This window comes from Emys orbicularis, chromosome 4 (genome assembly GCF_028017835.1).
Source record: "Emys orbicularis isolate rEmyOrb1 chromosome 4, rEmyOrb1.hap1, whole genome shotgun sequence".
Lineage (NCBI taxonomy): Eukaryota > Metazoa > Chordata > Testudines > Emydidae > Emys > Emys orbicularis.
Window position 1 is genome coordinate 103,660,002 of NC_088686.1, and position 13,927 is coordinate 103,673,928.

The window sequence follows — 13,927 nt, forward strand, 5'->3', positions numbered from 1 at the left end:
GGGCCCCACGAGAGTTTTCCGGGGCCCCCGGAGCGAGTGAAGGACCCTGCTCCAGGGGCCCCAAAAAACTCTCGTGGGGGCCCCTGCGGGGCCTGGGGCAAATTGCCCCACTTGTCCACCCCCGGGCAGCCCTGGTTTAAAGTTGTGCAATGCTCTCTTATAACGTCATTTGGCAGCCGCCTGCTTTGTCCACTGCTTGCAGGAAGAGCAGCCCATTGCAGCTAGCTGGTGGGGGCTTGGAACCAGGGTGGACCAGCAGCCCCCCATCAGCTCCCCATTCCCCTAAATTCCCTGTGCAGCAGCTGCCCAGCAGGCTATCAATTTATTTACATTCCCCTATTTACAGTCATTCTTATGGGGAAATTGGATTCACTTAACATCGTTTCGCTGAAAGTCGCATTTTTCAGGAACATAACTACGTTAAGCGAGGAGTTACTGTACTAGTGGAGATCTGCAGCTGGGTGAGTTGTGTCCAGAAGGACCAGGGGAAACCTGGTTACATCCTAGCTTGGGGATGTAAAAGGAGAGAGTGTCACCTCTGTTGATTGTTCTTCCCCAGACTTAGAGATGGGGATCAGCAGATGGGGAGGAGGTGGGCAAGGGACATGCATAATTCTCCCTCTAACTTGCTGAGATCCAGATTTAAGTACTGATCCCCTGCAACACATGAGAGAACTAGAAACAGGAGTTTTATAGTGTCTCTTGGAAAGAGAAAAATCTCACTTTTTCAAAGGGATAGAGCACTTGCTAGCCTTGCTCACAAAATATTGGACCTGAACACTATACTATTGTATCATACTGACAGAGAGTCTGGGGTTTGTCCACAATGTTTCACAGTAAATGGGTCTGGGGGATTTATAGCAAGAAAAATCTATTCTTACCACTTGGAGAGGCCACTATACAGACTGGATACAGCTAGACAGAAGGCATGATGTAACATCTATTGCCAAGGACAATGGATATTACCTTAGAATCCCACCTGCTTTGACTAGTGAACATGGCTAAAGTAAAGAGTTGTGAAGTGGCCTTTGAAATACTTAACTGGGAGCCAGGAAGATAGGGGATGTTATCAGAATGAAGGGAATGGTCATTGTATTTCCTTGCATTTTTTCCAGATGGCACCCCTGATTTCAGCCACTAATTGTGGAAATGTTTATTCTCTCAACCTGATGAGAAACTCAATAACCAGGGATCTGTCCTGGATCAAGAAACTTGATAAGCAGATCTGGAAAGCTCTCTGGGACAGCCAAAATAAGGCTGCATCAGGTTGAGGAGCAAATGGCCAGAAATATATATTTAATAAATGATTTTTTGCTGTACCTTGGGCATTTCAGGCTTATGAGATGTGTATATCTAGATGTGATATGCAAACCACTTCTGTTTTACTATCCCTTCCTCTGTTTTCAATAAATCTCTTAACCCACTTAATTGACAGGTCATCTGTTTGTAAGGTAACTTCACACATACAGCCCAAAGAGATAAGTTGGCAGAAGTACAAATGACACTGGTGTTTAGAACATGGATATCCCTCTCCTTGAGGTCTGTACATTTGGATTCATGATACTGATACTGAGGAAATTTGGCATTACAAGTGGAAGAATACAAAAAAAAGTACTGTAATGGTTTTTAAACTCTCAATATCATTTAGGGTGTGTGCCATTCTCTCATTCACCGGGAAGGTGAGGTTACTAACAAGTTGTAAACCACAACTGCCAATAAAATGTTCAGGCCAGACCCCACCATCATGTGCTCTCTTACATGTATTATAGGGGGTGCAGCAGTGACCCCATAGTTAGGCTACCTATCAACTTCCATTATAATTTTTTTTTTTTAGTCTAATACTTCCAGTGTATGCAGCAACTCTTTGACATTTAGCAGAGGGATAGTCCTAGAGCCAGGGAGGCAACTTTTACTGTCCTCATAAAGAATAATTTAGGTTAGGCCAAGTTATTAGTTGTCGAAAAGCACTGTTTCCCATTTGCATTTTGGTTTTGTTCTTAATGTGTTGCTAAGACTTGTATGCACTTCTTTAGTGTTGCACATACACTATCCTGCTGCCTTTCTTAGCATAGGACACAGAACCAAACCTCTGGATGGGAGTGAGGAAAAGTGTATAGTGAAAAAAATTACATATCGAGATAGGCTATTCAGCATAACAAGGATGCTTATTAGCCTATGATAATGCATTAACCTTACATGCCAGTTACACGGAGTGAGCTGGATCACTCATTCCTGGGGTAAAGCCTGTAGGATAAGGAAAACTCCACAAGGTTCCCCTTGCAGTTGCCCCAGAAGGGCATTTAGCAGCAAAGTGACGAGTTTTACTTCAGTGAGTGACTCACACGCGATGCCCCCCCGCCCTTATCTACGGCCCCAGCGATCAGTTTTTAATGGGCGGCGAGGCTGTGGGTAGATGGGAAGCACGCGGTGGCCTGGTCTCTAGGGAGATGCTGTCCAGCTAACGGGAGAAGACCCTTCCGAAGAAACTGGAAACTCCACCTCCCCCAGGCTGGGCCGAGCTGAGCCCCCTGCCTCCCCCTCGGCGGGCTCCGGCTCGCACGGTCGGTGCAGGGGCGCGCTGGCGATGCGTGGCTCTGCTCGGGGACGGGAAGCAGCAGAGGCTGACCCGAACCAGTCAGGGCAGCGGACGGCACCAGCCCAGCAGTCGCTAGTGCGCATGCTCCCACCGCTCGGACGCGCTCGATGATCAGCCGATTGCGAGGAAGGCGGAGTCTGAGCTTGCACCTTCCTCAGGCAGCACGTGCCGGAAGTACGTCAGGGGCCACAGCCCGGATGTTACCCTTGGAGCCGGCTGTCGGTTCCCATTGCGCTCCGCGGTTTCCGGTCGGTTGGGGGGAGGACGGGCTGCCTCTGGCGCGTGCGGCCGTTGGGGGCGGCCATGGCGTATCCGACCGTCCGGAAGGTGGCGATGGTCTCCTGCCTGGTGCTGTGCGTCTCCCTGCTCCTGCCTAGGACCTTCCTGTCCCGGGGCGGGAGGCAGGAGCCCGGCAGCGCGCCGCCTGCCCCGCCCCAGGGTAAGAGGCCTCCCCGGGGCCTGGCCCCTCGCCCCCTCCAGGGACCTGGCGACCATTCACATCCCTATCAGGGGCTTCGGCTGCTGAACTGCCACCCTCACGCCTGGGGCTGGTCTCCGTCCCGTCCCCCGTCTGTGCACCCCCTTCCTCGCTGAGGGCCCCTCGCTCTGTGTCGCTCTTGGGTGCAGGGGGTGGGCGGCCCGCTCTAGCTCTGGGTCCCTGTGTGCAGAGGGGATGGAGCAGGTGTCTGCTGCTTACTGTGTCTGAGCCCAGCAAGAAGCCCCCCTGCTAGAATCCGACCATAGGGAAACCCTGGGACTAGCCTGATCTCGGCCCCAGCCACAATTGGCAGCATTTTATTATTTGTGTTACCTACCGCTTAGGAGCCCTAATCTTGGACCAAGGCCCTGTTGTGCTAGGTGCTGCACAAACATGGCAAAAAGCCGGTCCCAAGGCGCTTTGTGCATTTCTGTGGATGGTGTTTATAATTCCAAGATTCTCATCCTGCATTTTGCATTAGCTGGTAGTAATAGAAGCTTAGGTACTAAGTTTAAAATACTACTGTAGGTAGGCATAGAGTCATTTTAATACTTTGCGTTTCTCACTTATGGGTGTAAAGTACTATGGGATCTTCAGATTTTCAAGTTGAAATGATCATTTCATTGAACTGTTTTGTAAGAATATGTTTGCCTGGCCAAAAATTCCCCCCTAGTATTGTATAGTGTCTGGCTGGCTGCAGCTCTGCTCCCCCAAGGTTACAGCTTTCATTTCGATGGTGGTGTTTGTGCAATGCTTGTATAAAATGTGTTGGTGGCTTTTGGAATGAAAAGTATTCTATAATTCACCCAAATGTTTTTCCATCTCACCTGTTCTTGTTCTCATTTCAGAGATCCTTTGTATACCGTGGAATTTCAAAGGCGGAGTAGTAGCTCATTGTTCCCATCTCTGACATGATTTACATTTCTTCTTTCCCAAAAACCTTTTAATCAAAACTCTCAAGTTTCATTTGAGTTTTATTTCTTAATGTGTGTAGTAAATTTTGTCTGAGTTATGTAAAGGGAGATCAAATTACAGTATCCTTCATTCATTGTGTTCTGTCATTTATTTGAAAGACATTTTCTTATGTTGTTTTTACATTTTGCTTTTGAAGTGTCATGAAATAAAAGTTCATTTAAATCATCTACATTGTTTAGTTTCCTACTCCAATATTATTTCTGATTTTGTTACCAATATATCAGGTTTTCATAACATATTTTACATGACATATAGTTAGGATTATTTATGTACAGTAAGAAATTATTTTTTTAAATATTGTGCTAATTGAGGTACTTTTACTTCTTTGCCCCTTACTATGCAATCATAATGCACTAGAGAGGCCCCTTGTGCAGAGTCCTATCTTCATCAGTGGGGCTCTGCAAGGGGGCAGGGATCCACGCTAGCAAATCTAATTGCAGGAATGGGGATTTAATAAGGTGACTTCATTGTACACCACCTTTGATAAATTCCATTTTCTTCTAGTTCTGTGGCATCGATATGATCATATAGTTAAATAATCTTACTAACTCTACTCTCCCTGGGATAACCTTTGTAAGCAACTGAAAGACGTTCTTATAAAGGCAAACTTGCTAGAAGACTTCATTTTGTATCCGGAGGACTAACATTAGTTTTTTTGGTAGCACATTAAGGACTGGAGCTAGCAAGGTGCTGAGCTCTCTGCCCCCAATCCATCAAAACACTTAAGCACTTGACTTCAGTAGGGCCACTGTCATGCTTAAAGTTAAGCTTGAGTTTGTGTGTTGGTGGATCAGGGACAGTGCTCAGCAGCCTCCAGGACTGACCTTACTCTGATGCCTTACAGATGCCTTACTCTGAGGATGTAACCTCTGTCAGCTGCACAACTTCAGTTTAAGTTTATAGTCCATTTTTCAGTTTGATGGCAGTGGTTTCATTACAGTTGTTACACAGACTAAACTTTATTTTTCCATAAAAAATGAAGTAAATCTTGATTAAACAGCTGTGATTCATTTTCTTGTCACTAGTTGTCCTCTTAAACAGTAACTACAATATCAATTTTTTCAAATACCCTATAAATTCAATCAGATGTTATTTTAAAACCTAAAGCAAATGCCTCAACGCTAGCCTGAATAAAACATGCTTAGCAGAAAACTTTATTTGTTAGAATCAGACATTGTCCAAAAGAGATTTATCATACAAGTCTATAACTTAGTGGGTATGTCAACTACTGTAACAGCAAAGCAGTGTTCAGAAGTATTTTTTTATTTAAGAAAGCAGTAAAACACACTACTGTAGGAGTTAAGCAGCAGGGGTGACGTATCTTTAATGTCCACTATGCCATCATACAAAAGGCTACTTTAATTTTATTTCGGAAAACTCTTGTATCTACTTAAATCGGCAGTGCCTGTTTACATTATGTACAATCCTCAAATATTTTTTAAGAGTTTGAAATAAGTTATTGGTTAGAGGAGAGGAATAAAGCCTATATTGACATTTTAAAAAAGTACTTTAAAATATAGTCTTCAGCAGTGCATCCTGTGTATTTTATAACATTGGTCCCTTTTATTCACTGTTATTTAAAAAAAAAAAACTTTGCATCTGAATGGCAAAAAATATTCCTGAGCAATGGATTTGCAGTTAATTTGCAATTAGTTCTGTATTAAAAATTCTGAAACATAAAATCAAAATCATTCACCTGTATTTTGAGCGTACAACGGATTCTACTTTAGATCAGTCTTTTGAGCAACTGGATCTTGACACAATTAGCATTTGAATTTCCTTCAGTCAGGGAGGTTCTAGGTAGTGAGAGCTTTTCTGTTAAGGGTAACTATCTTGTCCTTTACACCTTCTCCCCCCCCGCTCCCTCTCCTTGCAGTGTTTATGCACACATTTTATAAGATCAAACAAAAATTAGTCATTTGTCAACCTAATTTCATAATATGTATATTCCTAAAACAGCTTAATGTGGGTTTTTTTTCAACTTTAAACTTTTAAGAACACAGCAAGAACCCTTCCCTAAAAAGCAGTCCTAAGCCGGGTTTCTATAAGAAATATATACTGCGTCTAGTACATTCTTAGGAGAAATTACACCAATTGCTCATACTAAAAGCATATATAGTTGTCTTCACCATTGCCTTAATAATTAGCAATAGCTCAAGTGACATAAGGTGTGTCAAGAAAATAAAACAAGTCATTTGGGGGGAAAATGTAAACTAACACGTCTGAAGAAAAATAAAACACAGATCTAGTGGGAATTGAAAACCTGGAAAATAGAGGCCTGTTAATGATCAGTGATTTAAACATAAGCTTGTAATGTAAGGTGGCTTGAAAAAGGTTAACATAATTTGGGCCTCCTATAGGTAGAGGTATGATCTTTGTTTGGTTTGACTGTGCCTGGAATAATGCATTCAGTTCCCAGTAGAAAGATATTGGCAAACTAGCGAGAGTTCAGAGAAAAGCAATAAAAATGATTTGGTGGCTGGAGGAAAAATTTAGATTAAATATCAGGAAAAACTGCATTAGTTTTTAGTGAGGTGCATTAGTTTGTAGAATGGTCTCTCAAAAGCAAGTGATAGAAGCACCCTGGCTTATAACATATAAAACTGGATTGGAGAAAACATGAGAAAATATATTGTAGGAAATGGGAGGGAGATGTACTGAGTGATCTGAATTTTTTTTTTTTTATTCCTAATTTCAATGATTGTCTGAAAAACAGTTTTCTCTTTACTCCCTACAGTGAAAAGCTCAAAGGAAAAGAATAAATAGTACCAATGCAACCCATAATTATGAAGTGTCATAAGTATAATTTGAAGGTAGATTTCTCACGATACTAGTATTTGCATTCCTAAAGTCAAGGATATTTTTGTATCTCACTGCTATTCTTGCAATTTAGGGTAGTGGCAGAATGTCTGACGGAGTAGGTGCCTCCTTCGTGGTTTGTTCTAGCTCTTCTGTGCTATGCATGGGACTTGACGTTTATCATGAAGCCACTTTTCAGATAGCTGGAAAGTTATATAAAAAACTTTACCTTGTATATTTTGATTAATATAGAAGAGTTTTTATTTTATTATTTTACATTTCAGAAGTTAATAGCTAAAAGTTAGACACAAAAATCTCATTTATGTTTTAAAAGGAATTAACTGGAGTTTAATATTAGGCTCACTTAACAACTAGCACTTATATAATGCTTTCTAACCTTAGAACTCAAAGCACTTTACAAAAGTAAGCCAAGTTTATATTAGAAAACTGAAACACAGATGTGAAGTGATCTGACCAGTGCCACACAGTAGCCCAGTGACAAAGCTGTGACCAGACCCTGTCTTCTGACTCCTAGGCTCTTTACCCCAGGTGCTGCATCGTGTGTCTGTTTAACTAGTGCTGTTTGATTGTTCACAGTTTGTGGAGTTGTTAGGACACTAGCCTGGGTTCATTTCTGTGCTCTGCCACAGACTTCCTGTGTCATCTTAGGCAAGTCACTTAGCCTCTGTGTGCCTCAGTTCCTGATTTGTAAAAGGAGGATAATAGTACTTTCCTCCCTCACAGGCGTTTGAGGATAAATAAGTTAAAGATTGTGAGCACTCCGATACTACAGTAATGAAGCCATATAAGTACTATAGCGGTCTGTATAGGTGGATTACAAATTTAACGTGACAGTGGGTTATATATACTTCCTGTGTGTCCCATTAATATCAAAAGTTAGCACTTTGCAGCTAGCCAGCTACGGCCGAATCCTGTATTACACCTTAAATCCAGTTTTATGATTTAAGCAGTTTAATCTTAATGAGAAATAAAAGGTGTAGATATTGATAAATAGGCAAGCTGGGTATAGTAACACTCAATAAAAGAGTCTCGCTAGCTGTACCACATGCAGTATCCTTACAGAAGTAGCTGTTACTGTGCTCTGAATGTTATCACTTGGAGTTTGAAGTGGATTATTGTATCCTTTTCCTTAATCACATTTAAATTAGAGTAGATTGTAGACAGTACATGCTGTCGAATTTCTAATTAGGATTTCACCTACAGTCTAGAGAAAACTCAACCTCTTAACACACACGGATACAGTGCAAATGTCAGTTTGACACTTACCTCTTTTATTTGAATCTGTAGCCCCACTAAAGTTAACAGGGTTAATGGGAGCTTGCTGTTAATATCTAATTTTAGCTAGTATGAAAGGTGATGTGATGTATTTATGATTACGTAACTAAAGTTCTGATTTAGGTTAACTAAACTGCAAAGGCATTCAAGGAGTGGTATGTGAGGCTTCCATACCTGGTATCTATCTCTGCAGGAGTGTAACAGTCTTAGTCAGGAATGAGTTAGAAAACCATTTAAAATGGCCATGGCATGATATTTTTAAGCTTAAGAAAAGGCTGCCTAAAGCCTACCATGAGATAGTACTTTCCCCTTCCCAAAGCGTTAAAGGGACCTATAGAAGCAGTACTTGCTATCAGTATTGGGGACTAGATCCTGCAATGTTACTCAGATAGCAAAGGGGACAGAACAGGAATGTGGCTTTGGGCTCTATCAGGATTTGTATTTTGGTTAGGGGCAGGAGGGAAGAGGGAGGTGTGTCATCATCTTACTGAGGCAGAATATTTAATGAGCTCAAGCTGAAAGAGAAGGAAGACAGTTTAATAACTTCTAGATTAAAAAAAAAATTGTAATAGACTATTTGTGATGGGTTCTGGGATGCCACCTGATGCACTGGGATTTCACTGAGCCTGCCTGCTCCACTAGCCTGGGCTCCCTCTCCCTGTTTTGCTGAATTAGGCACTCTTGCAGCACGCGCACACATATCCCCACCCCCAGAATCACACAGAGTCTGCAAACAGCTCTCTATGAGAAGACTCACCTAGGAAATTGCCCAGTGCTCAAGTACAGCTCCCCTCTGGAAAGTACACCCAAAATAATATTGTCTTGCACTGTAGAGAAATCTATACAATGTAAGCTCATAAATTCACCCCCTCCCTCAATGTGGAGGAAGATATGCACAACTTCTTGCCCCCAGTTAGAAATTGCACAAACTGGGTTTAATACTAAACAAAACAAGTTTATTTACAATAAAAGGCAGATTTTAAGTGATTATAAGGGATAGCAAACAGAACAAAGCAGATAACTAAGCCAATAAAACAAAACGTACATACTAAGCTTAAGATCTTAAAGAGACTGGTTTCAAGAAGTAATTTCTCACCCTAAATGTTGTTTTAGGCAAGTTGCAGAGTTTCTGTAGCTTAGAGTTCCAGTTATTTCTTTTACAGCCCTTGCCTTTCCCGCCACTCAATTCCTTTGTCTCTTCAGGTACTTCCAGCAGTCTTTCTTCTTGGGCAGGAAGGCAATGGAGAAGAGTCCCGTTTGCCTTACTACCTGGCCTTAAATAAGATTTACATAAGGCGGGAATCTTTTGTTTCCCAGTCTTGACCTCCCCCTCCTTTTAGTGGAAAATTACTAGAAGTCCAAGATGGTGTTTAGTACCAGGTGACAGGACCACCTGACTTAGTAGTGTCACAGCTATGTCCCAGGATGCCTCTCAGAAAGGCGAGAGATTAGTATCTTCGAAGTCTTATTGTTTCTTCCTAATGGCCCATCAAGGCTGATGGCCTGTTGTCTAGTGGGTGTCTCCCAAATACACACACAGTTGTAATTGTTACATAGTCCATATTCCTAACTTTAGATACAGAAATGATGCATGCCTGTAAATTGGATAATCACATTCAGTAAATTATAACCTTTCTGATGATACCTTACAAGACCCATCTTGCATAAAATATCTCAGTTATACCATATCCATATCATAAGCATATTTCCATAAAAAATATGGAGTGTAATGTCACACTATTCTATGAATGTTTTGGTCCTGGAGGGCAGAAGTCCTTTATTGCCTGGTACCTACTAACTAAGAATAGCTATCAAGGACTATTCTGGTATCCTCCTGGCTGGGTGCTAATGTGGAAAGATATGAACCTTTTGGAGTAGGGGATTTAATCCCACCACATGGTGATGTGGCGATACTGACTCTTAGCACAAAAGAGGTGGAAGTGCATCTAGTGAATCTAAGGGAGTCTGTCCGGGTGTTACACTAACACCACTTAGTGCATCACTTCTGAACTTGGTTGGCCCAGAGGACCCAACTACTCCTACGTGGTGCTGGGTTCTAAACTAAGTGTAACCACTCAGGAAAGAGGGCATTAATGTGGATAGCTCATAAAAAGCCCTGCTACTGTATAGCCATGGTGTAGAAAACAATGTTGGAATGCATAAGAAATAGCATGGGAAATACTGACAATGTTATAATACTATTATCTAAACTAGTGATACACCATTACACAGGCTATTGGGTTTGTTATGGTCACCTCTCTCAGAACAGGTGTTGCAAAAATAGTGTGTGGGGGGGTGGGGTTTCAAAGACAGACAACGAAAAATATTAGACTTGTAAAGAACTTCCATCTGAAGAGAGCTTGAAAAGATTGAGATGATAGTTTAGAAAGGAGACCTGACAAAGTATACAAAATAATAGGTAGTATTGAGAGAGTAAAAGAAGATAAAAATTAACCCAGACAAAGTTGTGGCACTAAAAAGATGTATGCTTATCAATCTACAGACCTGCTTTATATTCATCTTCACTGCCCCTTCATTCATACACCATCTATTTGGATTTGCAAGCTCTCACGGCAGCAATCTTTTGTATGTTATTTTTTGTAAATCACTTAGCACGCTGTTGGGGCAATGCAAATAATAATAATAAACATTCACCCTCGTGGGTGGCATAAAGGAACTTGGAGAAATTAAAGTAACATGTAACGAGTGAATAGTAACATGTGAATAGTGTAACCAGAAGGACCCATTTCAAGTAATGAAATCTGGAACCCTTCACCAATCATCAACTTGCAGCCAGCCTAGGACCGTAGTGAATTTAAGTTTTACTGTCTGATGGATGTTCAGCAGCCTCTGTGAAATCTGGTGGTCTCAGTCCAGTTGTCCCTGGATGACTGTGCATATCATAAACCCCAGTACAATGGTATCAATTAGTAATCTTGTTGATAGCCTCCGCAGAGAGGTCAAGGAGTGAATGAGTATGGAAACTGAACTACATCCAATGGCAGAGCTGGGTAAGGAAGCTCATGCTGGAAGAGCATAAGTTGTAGCTGTTCTATGTGTGATGGGTTGGATCACAGAAACCCCCTTGGGAACTGCCAGACTGATGTGCCAAGACTACTTCTGCCCCTGCTTTCCCTGCCAGCTCGGGACCCCAGCACCCTGTCTTGCTGAGCCAGACATGCCCGTCTGCTCCAACACAGACCCAGGGTCTGAATTACTTGCCCCAAAGCTGCAGACTTAACTGAAAGCAACTTACAGAAGTGAGTGTTCCTGTCTTTAACACTCAGATGTCCAACTCCGAATGGGGTTCAAACCCCAAATAAATCCATTTTACCCTATATAAAGCTTATACAGGGTAAACTCATAAATGGTTCGCCCTCTATAACACTGATAGAGAGAGATGCACAGCTGTTTGCCCCCCCAGGTATTAATACATACACTGGGTTAATTAATACGTAAAGAGTGATTTTATTAAATACAGAAAGTAGGATTTAAGTGGTTCCAAGTAGTAACAGGCAGAACAAAGTGAATTACCAAGTAAAATAAAATACAACACACAAGTCTATGTCTAAGAAACTGAATACAAATAAAATCTCACCCAGTAAGCTTCCTTTTACAAACTAGTCTCCTTCTAGTCTGGGTCCAGCAATCACTCACACCCACTGTAGTTACTGTCTTTTGTTCCAGTTCCTTTCAGGTATCCTTGGGGTGGAGAGGCTCTCTCTTTAGCCAGCTGAAGACAACATGGAGGGGTCTCCCAGGGGTTTAAATAGACTTTCTCTTGTGGGTGGCGACCCCCTTCTCACTCCTATGCAAAGTCTAGCTCCAAGATGGAGTTTTGGAGTCATATGGGAAAGTCACATGTCCATGCATAATTCAGAACTACAGGTAGCAGCCATGGTTCACATGCTACCTTGAATGTCCTCAAGTAGATTTCTTATGTGAATTGGAGCATTCCAAGATCCATTGTTCTTTAAGTGCTTCTTGATTGGGCACTTAACTTTGCAAATTCCTTTCTAAAGAAGCTGACCAAATGCCTTACAAAGCTTACTTACAAATCAAGCAAGTATACAACTAATATTCATAACTTCAAGTACACAAATGATATAGGTGTACAAATAGGATGAATAGATTCAGTAGACCATAACCTTTACAGAGATAAGTTACATGGCACATGTAGCATAAAACATACTCCAATTATGTCATATTCCCATAAAGCATATATCATCACACTATGGATAGAGGATTTCATTTTCTAGGGATGTCAACCAGGCATCTTTTACAAGCACTACATTCAAGTGACATACACACATCACTGAAAACTGATAATAGCACCTGTTTATCAGGGTTTGTTGTAATTTTCACAATCAGCTGTGTTTTAGGGAACTGTTTCAAGTGGCATTGGGCTGAAATATTGGCTCTACGCAAATTTTCTTTTTTAAAAAATCAGGGTATTTTTAAATCTGTTTTTCTCATTGAGATGAGCAACCGCATAACATACTTATGTGTTTGTATTTTTTCCTCTGTCCTGCAACCAAGGGCTTAATAGGGAAACACAGTCTTTTATAAGCAACTAATACCAAATATGAAATAATGTTTTATATTACATATTTGTGAAAATTGCTTTTTAAAACTACTTTTCATTACTTTTTTACCTACTATTGGCACCAAAGTTTACTAGAGCTGAAAGAAATTGGAGGGGAAAAAAATCTCTTTTTCCCTTTATTGACTGTGGATTTGACAGCACTTTGAACTCCATCATTTCACATTCTCCTGTGTAGTCAATTTCCTCTGTTGTTTGTGTGTGGGTGTGGGTGTCCTCACAAAGTAAGGGAAAGGGATGGGGAAGTGATTTTTTTAAAAAACAGAAAATATTGCCAAATTACAAAAATTGGCAGTGAAACTCAGGGGCAGGCGTAATATAAGAAACTACTTCAACTCCTTTTTTGTAAATGACTAGATTTCAAGTTGACCGTGTCCCTTTAGCTCTAAGTTTATTTCTTTATGTAAATTTAAGTTTTTAAAGGGTGGTTGATGCTTCATGGAAGATTAGGGTGACCAGACAGCAAGTGTGAAAAATCGGGATGGGGGGTGTGGGGGGGTAATAGGAGCCTATATAAGAAAAAGACCCCAAAATCGGGGCTGTCCCTATAAAATCGGGACATCTGGTCACCCTATGGAAGATGTAGAAAAATAATCAATTTAAAATAGTTCTGTCTCTCACATATTTCTGTCCCCTCCACCCTGCAACTGATCGCTTTTATAAAGGGCATTTTAGTGAATATGAGATCTTTCCTAAGAGTTTTTCCGCTCCTGCTGCTTACTCCCCACCTGAAGTGATAGTGCTTTGTGTATGACATCGTAATTGTTTCCATAGCAACCTGTTGTTACAAAACATTCCTGCTGTATCTACAAGACTCTTGTAAATAAGATATTCTGTCTTACAAGGTACACTTTTAATAATTCAATAAAATAGACTATAGTAACTCTGAAAGAGCTGTTAGAGCTGTGTTAGATTGAGAATTCTTTGGTTAGTGACATGCACACTCCCAGCTCGCTTTAAGAAAAAGAAAAGCTGCTACTCAGTCAGCAACTTTTAAAATAAGATCTTAATTAGTTTTAAAAAATAATTTCCTCTAAAACAAGCTTTCTACTCACTGTAATTCATAACCTATACTCAGGGCCCCAGGTGCTGTGTGGCCTAGTGGGATGCTGGGGCAAGCACCCCTCAATTCAGTACCAATGTTAATTTATTCCATTTCCGTGAAATACCCTTCATTCCA

The 13,927-nt window shown here is 41.2% G+C and overlaps 1 long non-coding RNA gene across 1 annotated transcript; it reads left to right on the forward strand.

The window, feature by feature from the left end:
• The first annotated feature begins 2,957 nt into the window (after positions 1-2,957).
• On the forward strand, positions 2,958-4,216 carry LOC135878247 (uncharacterized). The gene is made up of 2 exons (XR_010561388.1): positions 2,958-3,035; positions 3,923-4,216. It is a non-coding gene; the product is annotated as an uncharacterized LOC135878247 (long non-coding RNA).
• Positions 4,217-13,927: the final 9,711 nt, after the last annotated feature.